Source organism: Lissotriton helveticus, chromosome 1_1, assembly GCF_964261635.1.
Source record: "Lissotriton helveticus chromosome 1_1, aLisHel1.1, whole genome shotgun sequence".
NCBI lineage: Eukaryota > Metazoa > Chordata > Amphibia > Caudata > Salamandridae > Lissotriton > Lissotriton helveticus.
Window position 1 is genome coordinate 27,094,979 of NC_136057.1, and position 22,132 is coordinate 27,117,110.

Sequence of the window (22,132 nt, forward strand, 5' to 3'; positions counted from 1 at the left end):
AAGAAGGTTTGGGGTTCCACTAACTATCCCTGTTACGTTCCACGGGATTGATTGTTACTTGAAATGTGGCTCACTCAAATATTGCTCGGTGGGTTGTGGAATGGTTGCAGTTAACTGTCTTTTTAATTAAGGTTGTCACATTGTCTAAGTCTTTGGTACCGGGGAATGTTAAAAAACAACCTCTGTGTTTTTAGTAAAATCTAGAAAGGTATAATTCGACACCCTTACACGGGGCACATGAGTTCTAGATTCTTTAATAATTTTAAACCGAACACTCAAGAAACCAGGTATTACAGTTAGCACAGATTTGTGTTGTAATGTTGGGTGACTCCCTGAGCTCAGTTAGGTACTTCCAATTTGCTGTAGGTTTGTCAGATGTTTGACTTATAAACAGGGCCACTGGAATTATGTAGCAGGAGATGGCCACATTATTTGGAAGGTTTGAGTAAATTATGACCCATTATAATAAATGGGGTAACCCATGGGGAGAGGAGTTGGCCGAACGGCTAGGGCGCTCAACCTCAGACCTGGGGATCTGGGTTCGAGTCTCGGTAACGACGCCAAAACTTCCTGTGATTCTGGGCAAATCACTTAATCTCCCCGTGCCTAAAATGAATGTGTGTCTGTCCTCATGTAACGTAACTGGTGCTATGTAAAGCGCTCTGATACCTGATTCGGCTCGGGTCTAGTTCGCGCTATATAAAACTCTGCAAAAAAAAAAAAAACCCCACTTTAGTGTCAAAGGACCTGGGTATCGATCGATAAAGAAAACAATTGGTCCTAGACACTCCTAACTATACTCAATGTAATAGCTATAAGAGAGTATACTATGAAAACAATTCATACAGGCGAAATTATATAATATAGCGGCACATTCAACAGGGCAAAATTCATTGATATGAGGCCACCGAAAATTCATTAAATTGCAAACATCAATTTATTTTTACGTTGAGTCTTTTTTCTTGGAATGAAAGACATACACAGAGGCATAATATGCAGCATGTAATATTAGCACGGTTATTTTCAAGGGGAGAGAGAGAGGTGAGTAAGTAGGTGCTCATGTGTAGGACAGAAAATGAAGATGTAGATCATCAAGAGGAATTAAAAAAAAAAAGGCAATTCAAAATACTACGGCAGTTGGGATCCGGCATAAATTCCTAACAGAGCCGGTACCCCTACAATATTAGACCTACCCCTATGCTCATTCACAATTTTTGATAAATATTTTACAATTTGTGTCACAATGAGACTTCATCTGTGGTTGGGATATTTGGGGTGTAGATGTTGGGTGTAGGTCCACTGGGGGAATGTCAACGTTTCGACCCTAACGCAAAAGGGTAAGTAGACTCCTCTGCTGGGGGTCTTCCTCTGGACAGGGGAAAGGAAGGACCAGAATACGGTCGTGGTGTGAAATAATCCTGAGATTACTTCAGGTTCATGCTACGAATGGTTCCAATTTTACTTCGTCAAAATCTCCTGTGAATTCATCATGGTCGGGGATAAATCACCCCACAGTACCGCTGAATTGGAGCCGCGTGAGACCTTCTAAACATATGCTGCCATTGGGACATTCAAATTCTCAAGTCAGAGCTGGATCAGATCAAAACCGGAGACGCCGCATCCCTAGCCTTAGAGACGCTGACGGCACTTGTGATCGAAGGTTGGCCATGTTTGATGGACACCTGTCTTTAGAGAGGCCAGGTGGATCCTTGGATGCTTTTAGTAAGGAGTTACCATAATCACTGCTCTATGGTACTCGTGATCGAAGGTTGGTCATGTTTGATGGACACCTGCCTTTAGAGGGGCTAGGTGGATCCTTGGATGCAGTTAGTAAGGAGGTGCCATCGTCACTCACTCCTTGATGGCACTCGTGATCGAAGGTTGGCCATGTCTGATGGACACCTGCCTTTAGAGAGGCCAGGTGGGTCCTTGAATGCAGTTGGTAAGGTATTACCATAATCACTCCTCGATGGCACTCGTGATCGAAGGTTGGCCATGTGTGATGGACACCTGCCTTTAGAGAGGCCAGATGAATCCTTGGGGTGCAGTTAGTAAGGTGTTACCATAATCACGCCTCGATAGCACTCGTGATCGAAGGTTGGATTACTGACGTAAAGTCCTCTACTGCGGTCCTGCATTTATTCCACAAAGGACCTGACATGGCATTGTGCTCCTCTGCTCCGTGCATTTACATTACCACCCAGATTAAAGTCTTTGTACAGGATGAAGTTTAAGGATCGACAACATTCAACAATGGACGGCTTGAAGCTGAGTAGATTTAGTGAATCGAGTCAGGGTTGTACTGTGAAGACCGTGATCAGTAGGAATTCTGTTTTGAGTGAGTTCAGTGTGGACTGCTGGACCAACAATCATGATCGAAGGTCCACGTGGTGCGCAAGGTCAACAATGTCCTCTGTGGGGGAGACTTTCATATACAACCGAGCACCGTCACCATATGGATAATGGGGGATGTTGGGCGTCTCACAGGCTCATATCAGAGGTGATGGTTTGGAGAGATATTTTTATTTGCTGAGAGCAGATCTAGAAATAAGAGTAGAGCCATTTCAGAACATTACATATCCAATCTGTTCAAGTAAAATACTTGGAGAAAGAAATGACCCACATCGTCAAACGCAGCGGATGGAATCAGATGAGATGACAAACCATGAATCTCCTTTATTTTGTATCCACTGCTTGCATCACATCAGTCTCTGTACAGGAGTGACTAATAGAAGAAAAGAAGACTCTCACTTCTGAATTGTTTCGGTGGAATCACCACACAGCTCTTAAGGACTCTCATAAGGAAAGGAAGACTTGATAAAGTGCGGAAAATGTTTACGTCATCTGGATACTCACCAGGATTTTTGGAAAGTAGGGTGGCCTGTCCTATTTTCACTCTGTCGAAGCTTTCGCGTTGTGTTAGAGTCACACAGGTCAGGTACAGAGCAACAGGGGTGCTGATGTCCTTAAAATGGGACTCAGATCTGAAAAGTGTGGTAGGTCTGTGTCAGACCCCATTCCAAAGGATACAGGTCAGACGGGGCTACTGGGCCACAACCGTGGTGATTGATGTTGTTTGCCCCTGGTTTTTGGGGTCCGTCCTACTAATGCTCCTGAAACTAGGCCAAGTACCACCTTTTCCACACTTTAATCTCAGGGTAGAAAGGGCGAGCAGTCACAGGCTTCTCAGGGAGGTAGTGTGTGGGGAGCAAGAGCTCACAACTCAACAGTCACCCAACAGATGCAATAACGTATTATCCAGCCTAGTGCTTATTTTATGGATCACTGAAAACATTTAGGGGCATATTACCAAGCAATAGCGATAATTATCGCTATTGCTTGGTTAGAGACAAAATTTTACCGCTGAGCTGCGGCGATTTTTACCGCAGATAAACCTTGGTATTGCCAAGGTTTATCGCAAATGCGATAAAAAACGGCCGCAATGCATGAATATCGCTGAAAAGTCCGCGATATTCATGCATTACCGAGCTAATGCTCTTAGCCATGTTATCCACCTCCCATTGGATAACATGGCTAAGAACTGCTCAGGGGCAGGTGTTCGCTTTTGGAGATAATCGCGCTTAGCGCGAATATCTCCAAAAGTTGGTAATAGGCGAGAGCGATGTTAGCGACTGTTTCCAGTCGCTAACATCTTGGCACGCCCACTTTGCATGTCATTAGTGATAAATATCACTGACATGCAAAGTGGGGCCCAAGATGGTCGCTATCTCCTACTAGCTGTCGCTAACTGGTGTTAGCGACAGCTAGGTAATAGGGAGATAATTTTATCTCCGCTTTCTTGGCTTTTAAAGCCAAAAAAGCGGAGATAAACTCCCTTGATAATATGCCCCTTAGAATACAAAAATATAGAATACTAAAAATATCGAAGTAAAAATATAGAAAGCAAAAATATTCAAGTCCTATCTACAAACAGGTAAGTACAAAAATATCGAGAAAAAAATATATAATTAGTCAAAATATCGAATTTTTTAAAATGTCTTAAAAGTAATTTAAAATTAATGAAATAATAACTATAATTAACTAAAACATACATAAAAAAACTTAAATAACTTTAGAAATATTAAATTATTAATTTAAGTAAAAAAAAAATAAACATACAATTTAATTTTTTAACACATATATATACAGATAGCAATCAACAGTGGCTGGACCGACTGTAAAGAAATAATGAACTACCCCACAAAAAAGTCCTCCACACGAATGTAATTACATGATATTTAACATCTGTCTTATGATTTTAAACTCACTGGTAGCACTTTATATTTATTGTATAATGGAGTCAGGTTTGCAACTTTGCACAGTGATAAAAGCGTATTTTGCACAGTGGTCTTGCCCACTAGGGCAGTACTCTACCTGTTGACAATGCAACTTTGCACACAGACTTAACTCATTTTTTGCACCTTGTTTGCCCACTAGGGCTGAATGTTTGCCAGTTTTAAAAACCCAATATAAAGTTTACATGTGTTCTGGCATTAATGTGTGTTTTATATTTTCTCTGTTGCTTAAATGCAAGCGTACGGTAGAATTGTATTCACATTTTAGCAGTTGGGGCAATGATTGAGAATATTTATTGTTTTAAAACAGTTTATTTATTTAAGTGTTTTAACATTATTCGCAATTGCCTCATCCGCTTTCTCCATTTTTACAATTTTGTGCAACATTTTGGGAGAACTACCATGAACTGAATAGCTGTGTATAAACATTTTATGCTGATGTAAGGTTTTGGTTACTAGGATTGGGTTAAGTCCTTCCATGTGCATTACGCGAGTGAGAATGTGTCAGTAACTCTTCTGTATCTATTATGCAAATTAACATTGTGCACTTTAAAATGGGTGGTCAGCCTCCATGTCAGTGTCATGTGATCAAGGCTTGGTGAAGCCGAAACGCGTCATGGCGGACTGGTGCTGGGTCTTTGAATAAAGAAATTCTGCACTATCTATGGGTCTTGCTTCGTCTATCTATCTAGTTGCTGGCTATTTGGACGTCTACATACCGAACATATATATATATATATTAACATAATATTAATTAATAATATACAATATTTTTACTGTAGGATAGCGGGAGGGTAAAAATTACTATTCCCACTCCAGAGAGTGCAACAGTAGGGAAAGCGTTGGATAGCGTAGGGGTAAAAATTACTATTCCCACTCCAGAGGGTGCAACAGTAGGGAAAGTGTTGGATAGCATAGGGGTAAAACTTACTATTGCCACTCCAGAGAGTGCAACAGTAGGGAAAGCGTTGGATAGCGTAGGGGTAAAAATTACTATTCCCACTCCAGAGGGTGCAACAGTAGGGAAAGCGTTGGATAGCGTAGGGGTAAAAATTACTATTCCCACTCCAGAGAGTGCAACAGTAGGGAAAGCGTTGGATAGCATAGGGGTAAAAATTACTATTCCCACTCCAGAGAGTGCAACAGTAGGGAAAGCGTTGGATAGCGTAGGGGTAAAAATTACTATTCCCACTCCAGAGGGTGCAACAGTAGGGAAAGTGTTGGATAGCATAGGGGTAAAACTTACTATTGCCACTCCAGAGAGTGCAACAGTAGGGAAAGCGTTGGATAGCGTAGGGGTAAAAATTACTATTCCCACTCCAGAGAGTGGAACAGTAGGGAAAGTATTGGATAGCGTAGGGATACAAATTACTATTCCTACTCCAGTGAGTGCAACAGTAGGGAAAGTAAATACTTCATATATTAATAAAAATAAATGAAATATTAATACCAATAAAAAATTTATTAAAAGTAATTACCAATTTCATATAATATAATAATTTATCAATTAAAAATACAAATACAAATTAATTATTAAAATTCATTACCTATTAATACAAATTAATTACCAATTACCAATTACCAATTAATTAATTAGCAATTGAAAATTAATTAACAATCAATTCAAAATAAATACCAATAATTAAATTAAAATATTTAATTAATTACAATTAAATTACTTCCCACCCTATTCCCCTATAAACCCACAACCCGCTACGGGAAATACATTTATAAAATTAACATAATTATCAATTAACCAATTAATAAAAATTAATTACCAATTAAAATGTAATTAATTACCAATGACATTTTTTTAACAATTATTCAAGATATATACCAATAAATAAATTAAAATATTTAATTAATTATAATTAACTTACTTCCCACCCTATTCCCCTATAAACCCACAACCCGCTACGGAAAATAAATTAATAAAATTAACATAATTATCAATTAATCAATTAAGTAAAATTAATTGCCATTTTAAATTTAATTAATTACCAATTAAAAATGAATGAACAATTCATTCAAAATAAATACCAATAAATAAAGTTAAATACTTAATTAATTATAATTAAATTACTTCCCACCCTATTCCCCTATAAACCCACAACCCGCTACGGAAAATAAATTAATAAAATTAACATAATTATCAATTAATCAATTAAGTAAAATTAATTGCCATTTTAAATTTAACTAATTACCAATTAAAAATTAATGAACAATTCATTCAAAATAAATACCAATAAATAAAGTTAAATACTTAATTAATTATAATTAAATTACTTCCCACCCTATTCTCCTATAAACCCACAACCCGCTACAGAATTAAATTACGCAAAATTTAAATAACATCAAATTCATTACTTAAAATAAATTATAAAATAATGTTACACTTTTCACACATATACTAACATACAAAACACTCCAAAAATTCGATATTATTAAAAATTCGATATATTTAATACTTATATTATATACTTTGACATTTTGACTTTCTATATTTACGAAAATCGATATTAAATTACTTACCTTAAATTCAATATTTTGGTTGCCTATATTCTGTTCATTCGATATTTTGCCCATTCTATATTTTCACTTCGATATTACTGCAATTCCATATTTTGGAATCGATATTTTGTCTGTATACCTTGTTTTCTATGTAAAAAGACAGTACGTTAGTCACACAACAGAACTAAATACTACACAATTCACTGGAAGCAACAAACAGGATTCCAAACTAGTTGGCCTATTAGGATGGCGGACGGACCTGCGTCCGTTCGCCACCCCCGAGGTGGAGGGACCGTCCGCAGGGGCAGCGGCGGTCCCTCCGTTGCAATTAGGATGTGACCGCCACCCTGGCGGTCACATCCCGTATCTTTAACCTTACGGCGGGTGCTGCTTGAAGCAGCACCCGCCGCAAGGTTAAAAATACATGCTTTGCATTTACATGCACAAAGCGGCAGGCACCGCGCGGTGCCTGCCGCTTTGTGCGTGTAAATGCAGGGGGGTACCATAGGTACCCCCCATGTGCACCCCCACCCCCCTTTCACCCTGGGGGCCCGCAAGGGACCCCCAAAAGCAAAGTTCCACATGCTTTTCCACGGCGGAAAAGCCGCCGCGGAAAAGCATGTTTAAACACGTATCCTAATTTCGCTGACGGTGTCTTGCAGACACCGCCACCAAATAGCGCTCAACACCCCGCGGATCGGCAGCGGACGGACCTGCCGTCCGCCGCTGTTTCCACCGCCATCATAATCTGGCGGTGGGTGTTTTCTGTGACCGTGGCGGTGAATCCGCATCCTCCGGGCCGGCGGTGGCTTCCACCGGCCCGGAGGATGCGGATTATCCGCAATCATAATCGACACCTAAGTTGACCGTCCTGATCTGATCAGAAGCGGTCGCTCCTCACGCTGCTCCCAGCTCCCTGCTGATTGGTATCGTAGCGCCACACTGCCAGATTAATACTTGCTAGCTCGCATTGCTCACGAAATTAATAGTGCCTGACTGCTCATTATATTTGTATAATAGCGCTATACTGCGATAGTGCGCTTTGACGATCATTGTACTGTGCTGTGCTGCCTTTGCCTAACTATATCTCCTGTGACTGATTGTGCCAGTGCCATTGCCAATTTGATCGCGTTTTAAAGTTTGTGCCCAAATCCTCTTTCGCTTTTGGCTCGCAGCCATCCATTTTGTTGTTTGTTGTTGTACCTCCCTGCCCGGCTCTCCACCCCGCTCCCGCCTCCCAGCTGCTCCTCCCTCGCCCCTCCCCCCTCCACTATCCACATATGACAGATGCATTTGTGTGCCGAAGGTGCGCCAAAGGTAAGCCCGTCTACGCCCGTCCGCGCCTGGACCGCGCCCAGCGCCAAACCCCCTGGTCCTAGCGATTCCCATTCCACCCGCATAACATATGACGCCGCAACCCTCTCAGCACTCAACCCCGGCCGTCTCCAAGACTGCTACCAAGCTGCCCCAGGACTTACTCATGGACCCTTCGCCTGCCACTCCTGCAAATTAGACTGCACCAAGACCCACACCAAATCCACAATCTCCAAACAGAGCTCCGACACTAACCACCTAAAGTGCTTCCTGCTCAACACCCGCTCGGTCCACAGACACTCCATCGAACTCTGGAACCTACTCGACACTACATCGCTGGACGTCGCCTTCCTTACAGAAACATGGATGAACGCCTCATCAGCGCCCGACATCGCCATAGCCATCCCGGACGGCTACAAAATCATCCGAAAGGACCGCACCAACCAAACAGGAGGAGGAATCGCCATTGTCCATAAGAACACCATCCGCATCACAACCAGTTCCGACGATAACCTCGCAGCCGCCGAACACCTTCACTTCCAGATCCACACCGACCCCAAGACCACACTCAGAGGCACCCTCATCTACAGGCCACCAGGACCCCGCACACAATTCAGCGATGACATCGTTGACTTCATCACCCCACATGCCCTCCCCTCCGAGAACTACATCCTACTGGGAGACCTCAACTTCCACCTGGAAAAGACAAATGACAGTAACACCACCACCCTTCTGGACAACCTCGCCAATCTCGGACTCAAACAACTTGTTAACACCCCCACCCACTATGCCGGGCACACGCTCGACCCAATCTTCACCTCCAGCAAGCACATCTCCTTCGATCACACCACAGCTCTCCATTGGACGGACCACAGCTGCGTTCACTTCAACTACAAAAAAAACATGACCCTCAACCTCCCACAACCTATTCCCCGAAGAAACTGGAACAAAGTTACCACCGACCACCTCTTCACTTCGCTTCACCAAAACCCTCCTGCCATATCATCGGACCCAAACCAAGCAGCCACCAACCTCACACAATGGATCACTCACAGCGCCGATGAACTAGCACCCTTGAAAAAACATCAAATCAAACAAGTTAGCAAAAAAGCCCCCTGGTTCAACGATGACCTTAAGAAATCCAAGAAGCTCTACCGTACCCTCGAGAAAGCCTGGAGAAAAAACCCAACCACGGACAACTTGGCCACCTTCAAGAACGCCACCCGCAAACACCACCAGCTGATCCGATCCACCAAGAAATCAGCATTCAAGGATCGGCTTGATAACAACGCCCAAAACAGCAAGGAACTATTCAACATCGTCAAAGAATTTACCAACCCCACCGCCGGCAACAACGACATCACTCCCTCCCAACACCTTTGCGACTCTCTTTCATCATTCTTCCACAACAAAATCATCGACATACATAACATCTTCGAAAACCAGCCCGAAGACCTATCCACTCCACCCACCTCCGAACCAAAACCACACTCTAATAACCTTAGCGCCTGGAACCCAATCACCACTGAAGACACCATCCGCCTGATGAACTCCATCCACTCAGGATCGCCAACCGACCCATGTTCCCACCACATTTTCAACAAAGCAGACTCCATTATCACACCCCATCTCCGCGACGTCATCAACTGCTCCCTCAACTCCGCCACCTTCCCGGAAAGCTGGAAACATGCCGAACTCAGCGCCCTTCTGAAGAAACCCACAGCAGACCCCACTGAACTTAAGAACTACCGCCCCATCTCGCTCCTCCCTTTTCCTGCCAAAGTCATTGAGAAGGCCGTCAATAATCAGCTCGCCGCCTTCCTTGAATCCAACAAATCCCTCGACCCATCTCAGTCCGGCTTCCGAGCCAAACACAGCACCGAGACCGCCCTCATCGCAGCAACAGACGACATTCGAACTCTACTTGGACAACGGAGAAACAGGCGCTCTCCTCCTACTTGACCTCTCCGCAGCCTTTGACACAGTCTGTCATAGCACCCTCATACAACGCCTCAACAACATCGGTATACAAGGAAAAGCATTAGACTGGATCATCTCGTTCCTCACCGGAAGAACACAAAGAGTCCGCCTCCCCCCTTTCAAATCAGAGGCCACCGAAGTCATCTGCGGCGTACCACAAGGTTCATCACTCAGTCCCACCCTCTTCAACGTATACATGAGTCCCCTCGCATCCATCGCACGCCAACATAACCTCAACATCATCTCCTACGCAGACGACACCCAGCTGATCCTTTCACTCACCAGAGACCCAAACACCGCCAAAACCAACTTACACGACGGAATGAAAGAAGTAGCCGAGTGGATGAAGAACAGCTGTTTAAAACTAAACTCGGACAAGACGGAAGTCCTCATCCTTGGTTCATCCCCCTCTGCCTGGGACGACTCATGGTGGCCACCGGCCCTGGGAACCGCACCCATACCCACGGATCACGCACGTAACCTGGGCTTCATACTGGACTCCTCCCTCTCGATGACCAGACAAGTCAACGCCGTCTCTTCATCATGCTTCAACATCCTACGCATGCTCAAAAAAATCTTCCGTTGGATCCCCACCGAAACAAGAAAGACGGTCACCCACGCACTGGTCACAAGCAGACTGGATTATGGAAATACCCTTTACACCGGAACCACAGCCAAACTACAAAAAAAACTCCAACGCATCCAAAACGCCTCAGTCAGACTCATCCTAGACATCCCCCGCCAAGCTCACATTTCCGATCACCTGAAAGACCTCCACTGGCTTCCCGTCAACAAGAGAATAACGTTTCGTCTCCTCACCCACGCACACAAAGCCCTCTACGACCTAGGACCCGAATGCCTCAACACACGACTGTCCTTCTACACCCCCACCCGCCATCTTCGATAGTCCAATCAAGCCCTCGCCGATATTCCGCGCATACATAAATCCACCAAGGGGGGTAGATCCTTCTCCTACTTAGCGGCAAAAACCTGGAATTCTCTCCCCACCCACCTCCGCCTTACACAGAACCACCTCTCCTTCAGAAAGCAACTAAAAACTTGGATATTCGATAAGTAATGCACCCCCCCCCCCCTCCCTCAAGCGCCTTGAGACCGTCTGGGTGAGTGGTGCGCTATACAAATCTCCGAACTTGAACTTGAACTTGAAGTTGTGTCAAGCAGTGAGGCCTGAACCCCTCCTTCCTGTATCTTCCCGGTACCCCACTCCTCCTGCTGCACTCACAAGTCTGTTGCAGCAGGTCATGCAGTGTGGTGGAGGCTGTTGGGGCTCTTGCCTTCACAGCAGGGGGCCTCACGGGCAGCTTCTATGAGGCTGAGGTTTGTAGAGGTGACTGGTGCAGTTGTCTTCTCTGGCCCTCTATTCTGGCTGCAGACAGGTCCTCTGGTGTAGCCATTGCAGCCTTGCTGCGATGTCTTTCCGCCAGCTGTGGCCTCTAGGTTGATCAGACCTTCCCGCTACACTCACAGCAGCATCAGTCTCATAAGCTTGCAACAAACCTCCAGGTGACACAGGATACTTGTTTTGGTGCATTCTTATGCAGCTCACACAGAATCTGCATAGAGCCACCAAGAGGGGGCAATCCCCCACCACACGGGTCACTCTGGCTTCATCTCAAGCTTCGAGTAGAGCCGTAGCCAATCCCAGCCTTCCCCGGTTCTCTCCAAAGGTAGTGCTGAGGGCTCCCCAACTTCAATAGAAACAGCAGCTAAAATGGAGATGGGAAAGAGAAACACAGGAGGAGTGCTCACAGGAGCAGGATGGTGACGCTAACTCCTTGACCGGATTGGTGTCGCTTCTGGATTGGTGAGTGGTCTGCCACAGGAGGTGAACAAGGGGTGTGCTCTGAAAAGGAATGGAAGCTATCAGAGCATTAAAAATAAGTAGGAGTAGAGAAAGAAGTTGCGGTAGCAGATATGTAGTGAGCTTACCCTGCTCCCTGATGAATGGTGTTGTGTTGAGACCAGATCTCAACCAGGATCCCAGCGCTAATCCTCAGGATGCCAAAGAGCAGGTAAACTTTCTAGATGCACCAACTCAAAGACAGACCAATGAAAATGGAGAGAGCAGAGCTAAGGCAACAAGCAAAGGGGGTAGAGGAGGGAGCAACAGAGAACAGCCAAGGAAAACAAAACAAATGTGTAATGATGGAAAGCCAAGAGGAGAAGCTGCACTGAGAGCAGAAAGCCAGGGCCACCATGAAATGCTGCACACAGGGATGCTTGCAATGGTGTTAAATGGGCTCTGCTGCATCTGACCCAGAAGTGACCATCGCACTATAAAGGACCACTCGCGATCGTTGTGATCTAACTTTTAATACAAGCCACTGCTCTGTCTTCCAACATCTCCAACCCAGAACCTGCCTATAAAGTTCCTTCAGAGAATCTTGCACAAGATCTTATGCAAGTCACCGCATACAACTGTCATTGCTTGTTTCTTTTATGGGATCATGACACTCTTAGCTTTCTCCGGATGGTCCTACCACTGGGAATATGATGGTCATCTCCCCCTGGACAGTCTCTACTCCTGCAGGGCCAGGGCACTGCTTCCCTCTCTCAGCAGCCAGGGAGGCGTCTGTGCACATTAGGCCAACCCTCAGCTCCACCAGCAGAAAGTGCAGCCTTCAGGAGGTGAGTCCTGAATACTGGGAGACTGACTGCCAGGCAGACACCAGCATTGGGTGAAGATCAGCTCTTCGATGACTCCGCGGAGCTCTCTCGTCCTCAGTCAAGAATAAGCCAGGATTGTTGCAAAGTTTTCCAGGCTGGAAATATGGATCCACTTTCTACGGTAAATGTGATTATGTGACCAGCTCTCAAACACAAACTTTATGCAAGATGATGGCTCCCACAGCAGGAAGCAATAGGGCTGACTCCAAGCAGAAATATCCAAAACATGGGCACAATGAAGTGTGAGATCTCTGCACCTGGCTGTCATCAGCCTTCCTGAAGCTGTCATCAGAGACAGACAAAGGGGCAGGCGCTTCTTCGAAACGGCCTCACCTAGAACAACAGAACCGCCTGTCAGGCTCCTCACCCCTGGGTTCTTCCAAATACCAGTACTTGGGAAGAACTAATCAGCAGCCTTTTGCAAACAAGGCCTTCAAACAATTTCTAACTAGTTTTCTCCCCATTCCCCCTCATTTCAGTCTCCACCCTAAGGCAAGCATCACTCGCACCTTCTGCGGGAAGCTCCCCTCGTCCTCCATCATGTGTCGTACTAAAGCCAGAGGGGGCAGATGTACATGCCCCTTGCGCCACTTTTGCGTTACTTTCCCCATGTTAAAAGTAACGCAAGGGGCTTGCAAATCTGCCCCAGGGACATCAAAATGGATCCCGCTGGCCCAATACTGAGCCTCAAACACACGGAGTCCTGCTCCTATCAGTGTGCTATGCCTAGTGCCAATATCGGCCCATACCCCAAACCGCTCAAAACAATTTCCCAAATAACAGACACCACACAATGTTTTTGTTGGAGAACGTTGTTGCAGCTTTATTTGCATAAACATTATGCCAACATGTTGGGTTATTACGGGCGATCCAGGGTCAGGCCGCCCCTCGCGACCTGCCCACCTGTTGAGCTATAAAGCCCCTTGTGGTGTTAACCAAGGGGGCGTTGTCAATATTGGGGGGAAGGTCTAACCCCCTCCCCCCGGCGGACTTCCAGTCCACCCCTAACTCGCGCCCCTCCCCTTAGGGGGGCGGAGCGTTGCAGGCAACCCCCGGTTGCTCAGGTCCACAACCGCCCAAAGGACTAACGGGGCGCCGTCACTACTCCAGGATCCCACCGAGGATCTCCCTGGGGATAATTGACTCTCGCAGCCTTACTGTGCTCCTGTAGAGGGTACCCCTCTGTACCTTCCAGCGTTGGATCGCCCTGTAACTCCGCCTGCAACACAAAGCAAAATAGTATTAGATAACTACCCCCCCTTGCTGCCCGATAGTCGGGTTAGTGGTAGGGAGGGAAAACAGCATTCGGGCAGCACCGCTCATCCGAGTCAAGGGGGTAGAGGGTCCGTCCCCGCGGCCGATCAGGGGTCAAAGCGGGCGCCAGGCCCGCGACCCCGGTCCATATACCTTCGGCCCTGACCTCTCCCCCGCCGGAAGTGACATCACTGGGGACCCTCCAAGTCCCGAACACTAGACCGCTCTTTGGGGTCTGTGCCATCCTGTGGCACTAAAGGTGGCCGCCCTCGTAGGTGGCCCCCTTCGGTGTCCCGGGGCAGCCTATCATAGTGCCAATATCGGCCCATACCCCAAACCGCTCACAACAATTTCCCAAATAACAGACACCACAGAATGTTTTTGTTAGAGAAAGTTGTTGCAGCTTTATTTGCATAAACATTATGCCAACATGTTGGGTTATCTTACAGGCGATCCAGGGTCAGGCCGCCCCTCGTGACCTGCCCACCTGCTGAGCCATAAACCCCCTTGTGGTGTTAACCGCGGGGGCGTTGTCAATATTGGGGGGAAGGTCTAACCCCCTCCCCCCGGCGGACCTCCAGTCCACCCCTTACTCGCGCCCCTCCCCCCTCGGGGGGCGGAGCGTTGCAGGCAACCCCCGGTTGCTCAGGTCCACAACCGCCCAAAGGACTAACGGGGCGCCGTCACTCCTCCAGGATCCCACCGAGGATCTCCCTGGGGATAATTGGCTCTCGCACCCTTACTGTGCTCCTGAAGGGGGTACCCCTCTGTACCTTCCAGCGTTGGATCGCCCTGTAACTCCGCCATGGCTCTGGGTGTGCCCGCCGCCGCCCCAGAGCCCCCCCACCTTCTAGCCGATCAGGGGTCAAAGAGGGCACCAGGCCCGCGACCCCGGGCCATATACCTTCGGCCCTGACCCCTCCCCCGCCGGAAGTGACATCATTGGGGACCCTCCGAGTCCCGAACACTAGACCACTCTTTGGGGTCTGTGCCATCCTGTGGCACTAAAGGTGGCCGCCCTCGTAGGTGGCCCCCTTCGGTGTCCCGGGGCAGCCTGTCATTCACCGCACATACATGCACTCCCATACCACTACAGCTAAACTTGACACGAGAGAAGCTGATAGGCTCGCCTCGCCTTAACACATAGAATAAGGTCTGTTCATACTATAGTTTCCAAGAGCTGCCACCACCACTTTAGGTGATGCCCCAGGGCATGGACAGACATCCATTGCCAACTGTGAGGGCACACTCGGTGCGCCCCTCCAGGTCAGAGAAACATTCAGGGCCGTGCATTACAAGAACAAGCCTAGGCCTCTGCACACATGCTAGATTAGCGTGACCCCTGGACCAAAATAAAAGCCGGGTGCCCAGAGCACAGTTACACATCTGTTTGCAGTGCAGGGGGCATTCCCAGCAGTCCGGGCACCAGAACACAGTTACACATCTGTTTGCAGTGCAGGGGACATTCCCAGCAGTCCGGGCACCAGGAGCACAGATACACATCTGTTCGCAGTGCAGGGGGCATTCCCAGCAGTCCGGGCACCCAGAGCACAGTTACACATCAGTTTGCAGTGCAGGGGGCATTCCCAGCAGTCCGGGCACCCAGAGCACAGTTACACATCTGTTTGCAGTGCAGGGGGCATTCCCAGCAGTCCGGGCACCAGGAGCACAGTTACACATCTGTTCACAGTGCAGGGGGCATTCCTAGCAGTCCAGGCACCCAGAGCACAGTTACACATCTGTTTGCAGTGCAGGGGGCATTCCCAGCAGTCCGAGCACCAGGAGCACAGTTACACATCAGTTCGCAGTGCAGGGGGCATTCCCCACAGTCTGGGCACCCAGAGCACAGTTACACATCCGTTTGCAGTACAGGGGGCATTCCCAGCAGTCGGGGCACCCAGAGCACAGTTACGCATCTGTTTGCAGTATAGGGGGCATTCCCAGCAGTCTGGGCACCCAGAGCACAGTTACACATCTGTTCGCAGTGCAGGGAGCATTCCCACAGTCCGTCCCCCAGAGCACAGTTACACATCTGTTTGCAGTGCAGGGGGCATTCCCAGCAGTCCGGGCACCCAGAGCACAGTTACACATCTGTTCGCAGTGCAGGGGGCATTCCCAACAGTCCGGACACCAGGAGCACAGTTACACATCTGTTTGCAGTGCAGGGGGCATTCCCAACTGTCCGGGCACCAGGAGCACAGTTACACATCTGTTCGCAGTGCAGGGAGCATTCCCAGCAGTCCGGGCACCAGGAGCACAGTTACACATCTGTTCAAAGTGCAGGGGGCATTCCCAGCAGTCCGGGCACCCAGAGCACAGTTACACATCTGTTTGCAGTGCAGGGGGCATTCCCAACAGTCCGGGCAACCGGAGCACAGTTACACATCTGTTTGCAGTGCAGGGGGCATTCCCAGCAGTCCGGGCACCCAGAGCACAGTTACACATCTGTTTGCAGTGCAGGGGGCATTCCCAGCAGTCCGGGCACCAGAGCACAGTTGCACATCTGTTTGCAGTACAGGGGGCATTCCCAGCAGTCCGGGCACCCAGAGCACAGTTTCACATCTGTTTGCAGTGCAGGGGGCATTCCCAGCAGTCCGGGCCCCCAATGCACAGCTACACATCTGTTTGCAGTACAGGGGGCATTCCCAGCAGTCCGGGCACCCAGAGCACAGTTTCACATCTGTTTGCAGTGCAGGGAGCATTCCCCACAGTCCGGGCCCCCAATGCACAGCTACACATCTGTTTGCAGTACAGGGGGCATTCCCAGCAGTCCGGGCACCCAGAGCACAGTTACACATCTGTTCGCAGTGCAGGGAGCATTCCCCACAGTCCGGGCCCCCAGAGCACAGTTACACATCTGTTTGCAGTGCAGGGGGCATTCCCAGCAGTCTGGGCACCCAGAGCACAGTTTCACATCTGTTTGCAGTGCAGGGGGCATTCCCAGCAGTCCAGGCACCCAGAGCACAGTTACACATCTGTTTGCAGTGCAGGGGGCATTCCCAACAGTCCGGGCACCAGGAGCACAGTTACACATCTGTTTGCAGTGCAGGGGGCATTCCCCACAGTCCGGGCCCCCAGAGCACAGTTACACATCTGTTTGCCGTACAGGGGGCATTCCCAGCAGTCCGGGCACCCAGAGCACAGTTACACATCTGTTTGCAGTACAGGGGGCATTCCCAGCAGTCCGGGCACCCAGAGCACAGTTACACATCTGTTTGCAGTACAAGGGGCATTCCCAGCAGTCCGGGCACCCAGAGCACAGTTACACATCTGTTTGCAGTACAGGGGGCATTCCCAGCAGTCCCGGCACCCAGAGCACAGTTACACATCTGTTCACAGTGCAGGAGGCATTCCCCACAGTCCGGGCACCCAGAGCACAGTTACACGTCTGTTTGCAGTGCAGGGGGCATTCCCAACAGTCCGGGCACCAGGAGCACAGTTACACATCTGTTCGCAGTGCAGGGGGCATTCCCCACAGTCTGGGCACCCAGAGCACAGTTACACATCTGTTCGCAGTGCAGGGGGCATTCCCAGCAGTCCGGGCACCCAGAGCACAGTTACATGTCTGTTTGCAGTGCAGGGGGCATTCCCAACAGTCCGGGCACCAGGAGCACAGTTACACACCTGTTTGCAGTGCAGGGGGTATTCCCAGCAGTCCGGGCACCCAGAGCACAGTTACACATCTGTTTGCAATGCCTGGGACATTGCCAACAGTCCGGGCACCCGGAGCACAGTTACACACCTGTTTGCAGTGCAGGGGGTATTCCCAGCAGTCCGGGCACCCAGAGCACAGTTATACGTCTATTTGCAGTGCAGGGGGCATTCCCAACAGTCCGGGCACCAGGAGCACAGTTACACACCTGTTTGCAGTGCAGGGGGTATTCCCAGCAGTCTGGGCACCCAGAGCACAGTTACACATTTGTTTGCAATGCCTGGGACATTGCCAACAGTCCGGGCACCCGGAGCACAGTTACACACCTGTTTGCAGTGCAGGGGGTATTCCCAGCAGTCCGGGCACCCAGAGCACAGTTACACGTCTGTTTGCAGTGCAGGGGGCATTCCCAACAGTCCGGGCACCAGGAGCACAGTTACACATCTGTTTGCAGTGCAGGGGGCATTCCCCACAGTCTGGGCACCCAGAGCACAGTTACACATCTGTTCGCAGTGCAGGGGGCATTCCCCACGGTCTGGGCACCCGGAGCACAGTCACACATCTGTTTGCAATGCCTGGGACATTGCCAACAGTCCGGGCACCCGGAGCACAGTTACACATCTGTTCGCAGTGCAAGGGGCATTCCCCACAGTCTGGGCACCCAGAGCACAGTTACACATCTGTTCGCAGTTGAGTTGGCATTCCCAGCAGTCCGGGCACCCAGAGCACAGTTACACATCTGTTCGCAGTGCAGGGGGCATTCCCCACGGTCTGGACACCCGGAGCACAGTCACACATCTGTTTGCAGTATAGGGGGCATTCCCAGCAGTCCGGGCACCAGGAGCACAGTTACACATCTGTTCGCAGTGCAGGGGGCATTCCCCACAGTCTGGGCACCCGGAGCACAGTCACACATCTGTTTGCAGTGCAGGGGGCATTCCCAACAGTTTGGCATTTGCTTTAGTATTTATCAGGTCAGCTTGATGCACAGAGTTGTCTAGACTTCCGGTTGAGGCAGTAAGGGTAAGGCCTGAGACTGTTGTAGACAGTTCAATATTTTTACTTTGTTGTCAGTAAACACATTTCACCCAAATGTTTTATTTGTTGGCATTGAGAGAGGTTTGTGGCTGGTTTAACTATGTCAAAAAGCTTCTTTGGGTCTCTTGGTGTTTGATGGGTTTATCCCAGATCAGAAAAAAATCAGTTTTGGTCTAGGAATGTGTAGTTTCTATATTTCTATTACTTTTATCCTGTTTAAGGTTTCTCAAAGAAGGGTTTTGGTGTCAGAAGCACTCTATACCTCTGAGATATCACTTCAATTAGTTATTTTAGGAATTAGTGGACAAACTTCTGTTTTCTGTTCCTTTAGTTTTATTGGGGCAAGTTCAATAGAGATCGAAAGGGAATTTTATTCGTACTATCCCTATACGATTCGTACGGAGTATGGCTCCTGGTACGGATCGTACTTCGTCGTTCGTACGGGGGACGTTGCAGGGTACGATTCGTACGTGAAAAACGCTCCGAACGGCAATTCGGAACGCTTTTTACCGGATCGGAATCGACCCCTTAATGTGGAAATATGGTGGATTTTGAGTCAGTCATTTTCACTTCAACTGTCAGACATTGGAAAGGTAGAATTATACATGTTTTAGGTTTTTGCATTAAATGAAATCTCTATAAGTAATTGCCACATTTCCTCCTTTATGGTTGAAGTGGAGATCAAGAAGAGGGGGTACCACCCTGAAGCATCGACTGAGTGCCAGGTTTGTGTCAGGAATAACATATGGATATTATAGGTCTGGGTGCTTGTCCATTGACCTACAGCGTGCAGCGCAGGAGGCGGTTGGCGGTGTAGTCGACAGTCTTGCACTGGAGATGATGCATTTGGTAATTTGATGAGGTTGTTCTTCTGATGTGTTTGTTGATGAGGATGTTTTAGAATGTTGACGGTCAGCATTGTAGGATTTAGAGGGATTTTTCATGTCATTTTTGTATTTGGTTTGTGTTTTTAGATGGGGGCTCCTTACTTTTGGGAGAGTTAGACCTGAAATAAATGGAGATGGAGGATGTAGATAGGAGATGTGACCTGAAACTCTTTTCAAATGAGGCAAGTGAAGTGTGAGTATGAGGAAGGACAGGTGAGACCAGTCTCACTTCTTGAAACGAGAGTCACTTTTTGTCAGGAAAGAGTTGTGGTCTGAGGTCCTGTGGGTTGGATGCAGCAGAGTGTGCCGCGATGGAGTCATGGGGTAATCGTTAAAATTGTAAAAAACTGTGGACCCGATTCACAGAACTAACTTAAGACAAAATCCTAAACTTACTACCATTTTGGTATTCACAGAAGTTAGGAGTCCTAACTTTAGGACTCCTAAATGCCTTCTGTTAATACCAAAATGAGTAAGTGCCTTCTGTGAATACCGAAATGAGTAAGTGCCTTCTGTGAATACCAAAATGAGTAAGTGCCTTCTGTGAATACCGAAATGAGTAAGTGCCTTCTGTGAATACCGAAATGAGTAAGTGCCTTCTGTGAATACCAAAATGAGTAAGTGCCTTCTGTGAATAGCAAAATGAGTAAGTGCCTTCTGTGAATACCAAAATGAGTAAGTGCCTTCTGTGAATACCGAAATGAGTAAGTGCCTTCTGTGAATACCGAAATGAGTAAGTGCCTTCTGTGAATACCGAAATGAGTAAGTGCCTTCTATGAATACCGAAATGAGTAAGTGCCTTCTGTGAATACCAAAATGAGTAAGTGCCTTCTGTGAATACCGAAATGAGTAAGTGCCTTCTGTGAATACCGAAATGAGTAAGTGCCTTCTGTGAATACCGAAATGAGTAAGTGCCTTCTGTGAATACCGAAATGAGTAACAGCCTGATTCATGAAACGAAATAGCGCCCGCAATGGCTGCGAAAACGCAATTGCGGGTGCAAAACACGGAATCGGCATTCAAGTACGAAATAGCGAAATCGCTAAAAAATAATAGCGAGCGGAATAGCGATTACGCTGTAAAAGTCGCAGACTCCGGGAAGTCGAGCATTAGCGATAATGAAATAGCGACCAACCACGGAATCTGCGAATTGAATAGCGAAACGCAATATTGTCTCAATCGGCATTCATGAAAGAAATACATTAGCGAAAAAGCGCTAAATCGCACATTTGCGCGGCGCAATTTAAGGACAACTCAAAGCAGGTGGTAACCATAAAAGCCATGATTAACCAAAATTTGAAAAACTGTTAGCCAATCACCAACAGGTCCAGGCCTGACCAATCACACACAAGGACATTCAGCAGCAGCAATAGGCGTTCCACAATGCCTGGGATGTACATGGTGGTGAGGCGGCGAAGGCTACAGCGAGCAGCACGGAGGAGACGCATGAGGCAGGCAAGGATTTACCGGCAGCGGGTCACCTTGCTGGGGCAAACCAGAGAACAGATTTATGCTAAATACAGGCTGAATGGGGAAATGATCACCTGGCTGATACAAGAACTCGACCCCATCATGCAGCACCCAACAAGGCGAAACAATTCTGTGCCCACACATGTGCAGGTATTGTGCAGCCTGCACCTCCTGGCATCCGGCAGTTTCCAGGGCATAGTAGCCGCTGCTGGGGGGATATCCCAGCCCACCATGTCACGCTGCCTCCACACTTTTGTTGACGCCATGCTCACCCAGCTCCACCGGCACATCACATTTCCCACGAGCCAACAGGATTTGGACCTCACAAAACTACAATTTTATAATGTTGCCCATTTTCCCCATGTCCTTGGCTGCATAGACTGTACCCACGTCGCCATCTGCCCACCAGCTGGAACGGAGTATATGTACCGCAACAGGAAGTCGTACCACTCCCTCAACATACAGATGGTCTGCAATGCCAAGACCATCATCACTGACATTGTGGCCCAGTACCCAGGGAGTACCCATGACTCCTTTATCTTCAGGCACAGCGGACTCCACACACGACTGCTCAGGGGAGAGTTTGGGGAAGGACACCTACTTGGTAAGTACACTTTGTCGACAATGTCACATTGCTATGAAGTAACTGCGCTGCACAGGCAATCAACATCTGCTCCTCTCATACAGGTGACAGTGGCTACGCCCTACGGGAATACCTCCTGACCCCTTACCTCAACCCTGCCACACCTCAGCAACGCCGCTACAATGTTGCGCACATCCGGACAAGGAACTGTATTGAAAGGACATTTGGCCTGCTCAAGAGCAGGTTCCGTATACTGCACAAGACAGGTGGGGCCATGTATTACAGTCCTGCAGCGTGCTGCCGCATTGTGGCTGTCTGTGCAATGCTTCATAACATTGCAACCAAGCGCCGGATACCAGTTGACATCTCAGGCAGTGAATCTGAGGGGGACGACCGGCCACCAGCACATGCGCACCATGCACGCGGGGAGAACCCAGCTGAAGGCCACAGACGTCGCAAC